This window comes from Papilio xuthus, unplaced genomic scaffold (genome assembly GCF_000836235.2).
Source record: "Papilio xuthus unplaced genomic scaffold, Pxut_1.1 DF825946.1, whole genome shotgun sequence".
Lineage (NCBI taxonomy): Eukaryota > Metazoa > Arthropoda > Insecta > Lepidoptera > Papilionidae > Papilio > Papilio xuthus.
Genome location: NW_013532703.1, coordinates 6874111 through 6880785, shown reverse-complemented (window position 1 = coordinate 6880785; position 6675 = coordinate 6874111).

Sequence of the window (6675 nt, the reverse complement as noted above, 5' to 3'; positions counted from 1 at the left end):
GGGGGGGGAATGTTCCAGGCCAATTAATGTAATTACCGAGTCAAATAAATCTTGCGCTGGAATTGTTTTCACTTATCGAGACATTTTCGCAAACGAGCGTGTTGATTTTATCTCTGGGGAAATTTACGTTGTCCTCGCCCCCCCTCCGTACCCCGCTCACCGCACCGCACCGACGTCGCTCGTGGCTCCTAGCTCCACTTGCTTTGGATCAGTGACAGTGCAATTGTATTGCTGTTCGACAATACTTTCGCTATTTTAGTAGAATCCATTATTCGAATGTAAGCAAAACGCAAAGATTTTGTGCATTCAAGAATATTTATATATGATATAAACTGATGCATTACGATAATGGATACATTTCTAAGATCTGGCAAGATGACTTAAGGTTGACGTTGAGAGTACAAACAAATTGGAAGCCCTGTTAGTTGTAGAGAGTCCGACCGTGAAATTCATCTTCTAAATAATGTTATTAGTACAGCTTGTAGCTGGGAATTTCGACGGCAACGCGACACGTCTAAAGAAGTAATAAAAATGTATCGGAGAGGTACACACGCGAGCTTTTACAAGGACTCGTAAATGTCTAATAACTAACAGCATTATGAGCCACGTTATATGTTCTGTCTTGAGGTATTGAAGTACTACAGTACTAAAGGTGCGAAAACAACTTTAGTGACGGTGGTGAAGTCGCCGGATGGTCATAAACTAGCTGCAAGATATATAGCATATATTTACCATGGACACCACATTTTTATCATCATTTTGCAGAAAGTTATCCTATTTGGTGAAGCCATCTACCATCGACTCTGGTAATCGTCAAATTTAAGTTTTCCTTTAAGATAGGAATTCTCGATTTGAGACGTATAGTCGTATGAGCACAATATGATGTAGATTTTGTTCAATAAATATTTAATAAAACTGATGGGAGAATTGTTATAAAAAATTTGTCTACTTTTTGTATATTCGGTTTGACGTTGTTATACCTATTTGTTTTTTTTCTTCGCCTAACTTTGGGATATTTATTAAAATGATCTTTGGAAATTCTCTTTAAAATAAATTGTGCATCATATTTCAAATGCTTAATTCTAAATTCTAAAATGACTACAGTGAAAATAACTTATTAAAATTGTAAATACTTCAAATTGATTGTTATAATTTTGGATTTTTGATATTTTTATAGTACTGTTAGTTGCCATATCAAATTAATAATTAACGCTTATAAGAGAATGTTTTCTTATAAAAACAACTCGCACTGCAAATTTGTGTTTAATATGTAATGTTTACATTTTTAATAAAAAATTTGATTAAAAAGTAACAACTTTGATCTTTAAATCTTTAATATGCAATAAAAAGGTATAAAGACACTTTCAGAGGAGACATTGTGCAAACTTTGTTCATCGTGACAACATTAACAAGTACGGGACTTAATTAAGCAACGCTTTTACAGCTGGCAGCCGCACGCCGCTCTGGCGACGTGGATGCGCGACAGTAAGGCTCGCGGCGACGACGCGACACCATAGCGCAACACGATATTATATTTTATTGCATTGATGTTTTATTTGTTATTGCAATTGGACAACATATAATTCATCTGTATTCGCAACGCGTCCAAGGTGCGGTGAGACATGAGTAACTGGTAAGATCTACAAAGACATAATGAAATATTTCTAGCCGTGTAAAACTTCTACAAAAATGAAAAAGGGTTTCGGCAGTGGGTCAGTATTGGGTTGGCATTGGATGGCAATGGGTCGACCGGGGGTCGGCAGGAGGACGGGGGAGCGGTGGACTTGCTCAGCGCGTCATTAGCATATCTGAACGATGTGGCGCGGCGCGGCGCGGCGCGGCTGCGCTGACGCGGCGGAACTGACCGGACAATTTGTTAAATATCATTACGGAATTAAAAATATGCTGCACAAGCCTTTTCGCAAATGACTTCACTCTATTCATGCAAATTTACGTCATTCTAAAAGTGTTCGCAATTACATTCTGGATTTTTTTTCTCTGAGTATAAAAAAAATTACAATGTAATTAAGAAGTCGTCGTAAATATCTGGTAGTGCTATTTTTAAAACTTAGAATTAGTTGGAAATGACTCCTCTAAGTCTATATACTTTTATTTAGGTTACTTCTATGTCCTAGGAAGTGACGTCAAAGTTTCTGCAACTAATTCAATGAGCATAAAAAAGCAGGTCGTTGACGAGACTAATATATTTTCATGAGTCATGCGGTGGCGGGGCGGTGCGGGGCGGTGCGGTGCGGTGCGGGGGGGGGGGGCACACACGTTCGGGACGGACATAAAAAACTATTTTAAGCGCAACAAAACGGCGAAAAACGTGTAATTTTTACTTCGAGACGAAAACGGGAATTGCCTGAACATTTGTAATAATTTTCATGTTATAAATGTCATTAAACATTAAAATTCACATTCCATAATTTTTCAATTTAAATTGTAGCTTTCATTTGACTTTTGTACAGATTTCACGTAAGAATTCAACGTTAGAGTTTCATTTACAAACAAAACCTCTTCAACATTTACTGAAATATTTAATACGATAAATTGTAACAGAAGAATATTGTGACTAGTTGAGAAATGTTCTGTGTTTGTGAACAATTCAAACTGTGGGTAAATAATTCAGTATAGGATTATCGAGATTGTATGACATGGAACCGTTTTAAATTGATCAATGTTGGATTACGAGGCAATGAGGTTGGAGCTGGACCAAAAGCCAAACTGAAATAATGAGATTGCTCTCCCGCTGCCGCCGCTAATCACATCAATTTCTGCCTTCAATTTGCAGCTGTTTATATTGCAAATCATATAGCCGCAGAATTGCATACAGACTCTATTTAATGTTCTCCGAAAGTTATAATTCATATCACAAATTTGTAAACGACAATCACCCTAATGTCCGCTTCGTACGAGACTTAACATTTAGAAGTAATTTTTCTTATGTGTCAGCATTGCAGATCATTTATCTCTGCAGCACACTTTGACTTTAAAAATGGAGGAGGTTGTCAATTCGTCTATATGTTTTTTTCACTACCTCTAATCGACATTATGTTAAAGGTACATGGAGTAACGTAACAGACCATTGAGGCTATGAGCAATAGTGTCAGAGGATGATCAAAACTTATAATATCCAAGTGATCCATTTTAAAACCTGAACCACTTTATAGAATTTCTTTATAATAAGATAAAAGTTGAAATTCAAAATGTCCAATTAAAACTTGGAACGTTCCCGCACATCGCATATGTTTCATTTACTTCTCCAGTTAGGTGCAAGTTGAGAGCTTAAACTTACAAATTAACTTGAAACATTTCGCATCGATGTGGTTTGTACAGAACAATGTTGCGAGAGGTGTTGCACGTTTACTTCAATGGCTCACCTCTGTGTGTGCTTTAACATTGTTCGCTGACTTTGTTGCACTGATTCAAATGTGCATTTCGACTTAAACTAACTGATGTTTAATTGGTTCTAATTGCCTGTTATAATCACAGGCTGAGCTTTGAGAATATATTTTTTTACTAAAAAGATACATGTAAATGTGTTAGGTGAAAATACACCTTACACGTTAATGTAACATTCCTGCGGCTAGAAATAAAATTGACTTACAAACTATGTATTATTATAAAATAGCAATAACATGCATATTTGTTCCAAACGAGTTGATGCGCGGACCTCATTAGCTGTGAAAATATTCTGTTAATAACAAGAGTTGTTAATAAAGACCGTCAGGAATTTCGTAAATTTGTCCAATATTAAATGAATAAAGTTAATCATCGCCGGGAATATTGCAATCAATAACCTTTAATTAGAGCTACTTAATTAACAAATCATTATTAGTTCAGTAGTTATTCAACTCAATTAACTGAAATATTCGTATCAGTTTTATTCTTGGGATTGTTTTTTTATTGAATAGAAATTATTTAACTAAACATAAATACAAATGCAAATGCGGTGTCCGTGTGGAAAGGTGAGAACAAACCGCGGTGCACCACGCAATGCTATGCAATACAACAACGAAACAACAACGCTGTTATTTATTGCGGTTATTATTTTAAATGCAGATACGTTTACAAAGTAGTTATCTACTAGTGGAACACTCCTGCGGTTCTGATAAACTAATGTTGTTTTGTACCACGTATATTAATCATATATTAACAGAAAATCTTAATCTCAAAACAACATATAACGATTTATAAATTTCCCGCATTAAAACAGTTCCCAGAGGAGGTTTCTTATTATACGTTTTTCAGTCTGTCATTATTTTGTGTGTCTTGTGTGATTGCAGAAAGAATATTGAATGTTTAATGTACGCACGACAACTGGCGCGGCTTTGCTTTACTTGGCAGCAGTTACTTGCCGCTCGGCGGATAATGAGCGATACGCACACAAAGAGGGCGCCACGGGAGCGCCAACACTGAGAATTAAACCATTCAGCTCGGGAGGGCACGGGGGAGGGCAAGGTGAGAGGGGTGGGGAGTGCAGCCTGCTGATGACAGGAAACTACTTTCTAAGCTCGAATGATTTCCAGGTCACGGCAGACTAACATATCTTTTATATCACGTAACTAGGAGATGCTGTCAGTGCATCTGGGAGGGGGGCGAGTATGTTTGTCAGTAACGAAACTGCTATATATAACTCTAAAATTATCAATGTTTAAAAAAAATAAAATAATACCCATGAATTACTACGAACAATCTTAAACGCCGTATAAACGATCAAACTTTTTGTCAAACTTCTTGTTTTTAAGAAAAAAATTACGTGTTTTTTGGTCACTACGTCCTCATTTAAAATGTTTGATGAATTATTTGGCCAAATAAATTCGACATGAAATGTTATGGTGCGAATCTAAAGCTAAACGTAGGTGGTGTATTATTTTTAGATTCCGAGCCTACGCTAGTCTACGTCTGTCTACATCAGTCTACGAATGCATACGATAGTTTATGACGTCGCTACTGATTAATGGTTGGGATGAATAAAGTACCACATAATATACAAGAAATTATTTTTAAAAATTTAAACCTATCAAGACTTTATAACATAAAATCGAGTTGATTTGATTGGTTAAAGTTTTTTATTTACACTACACAATAATTTAAAGGGCAATAATAGTAAATGAGAGGTCTGTTTGAAGAGGATTTTATCCAGACAGTTTTCAAACGGCATCAAACCTTTAGTTTTTATTATAATCGTTACTGAGCTCGAAATGAAGGCGAACGAAGCCATACAATTATAAAGTGACGTTAAATATTTTTATTGAAACTATTTTACTCACAACTGGACTCAGACTTGATCGTTTTGTCTTTTATAAGTCAAATTAAGTGTAAAATAATCGTATTTTTATATGTACTATAATGATAGTTAGTTTTGTTATTTGCAATGAAACAGTATTATTATATTTATTTGTATGATACAATAAAAGAATGAAGTCTCGCTGTTTTTCTCTGAATTCACTTTTCTTATTTTTGTATTTCAATATCTTTGAGATTCTATTTTTATACTAATTCTTTACGTGTAAATGAATATATTTGCTTTCATACATACACATACACATATGTAGATGTATTTCTACGTATGTACATACGTAGAAAGTACACACAACAATGCGAAGAGCGCAGTTCAATGATATCAGTTCAAGTCACAAAGAAATCGCGACAAGTATTCATTTGAAGTTCATTGACACGGCTGGAGATTTATCTGCGACGGGAATAATTCAAGTAGAATATTATTTATTGCTAACATCGGAGTGTGGAGGACGGGGTGCGGGGTGCGGGGTGCGGGGCGCGGGGCTCTCTTTGCGGACCATTTGTATTTTACAGCAAACAGTTATCAGCGAATAGGAGCCAACAATTTGCCATGTTTATTACTGAAATCAATTACTGAACAAAGTAATAGCGCTAGAATAAACGTTTGTAAAAGTCCAATAGTTTTTTGATGAAAATGATTTTTTGCAAAGCGGCATTAACTTAGTATGTGCGTTATCATGTACTTGAAATTTTAATTTGATGTCTCCTAATGTTAAATATTGCAGCTGATTGTATCACAGACTATCTATAGTGAAAGACAAGTATTTTAATGAATAATTTTAAGTTAGTTTAAGTAAGTGTTTTAACTTTGATTAATTTCAATTGAAATATGAATAAGCAGCATATTAACAGTTCTTTGTAATAAAGTAATAATGAAAAGTATTTACTTTATTCGGAGCATAATTAAATGTTATTACCTAAAATAGGTCTGAATTAACTGTTTGAGTGGCGCCCAACTTTCAGCGAGATTTAATTAGTTAGTACTTTAGCGAATAAAGCCATTACGTGGGAGTATTTGCGATTGTGACGGCCAACAGTGGACATCGCATCGCCTGCGTGCGACTAACCTGTAAATTATCATTAATTTAATTTCGCTTGAACGCCAAGTATGATATTTAATTTGGTAGAGTAATGATATTTGACGGATCAGTGGACTAGTTGCCGCATTCTGTGCTACAAAATTCGGAGCAGCCCTAAGTATCATAAAATGCAACATATAACAAGAATGGTTATAAACATTTACTTAAACACTAAGTTGTTTTAACGAACTTTAAACAAACAATTCTTATCGTTTTACGCGTAAACATACACTGGTGATGTGTTCCCTCTTTATAAACGGCCTCATTAGCGCCTCCCCCCCCCCCCCCC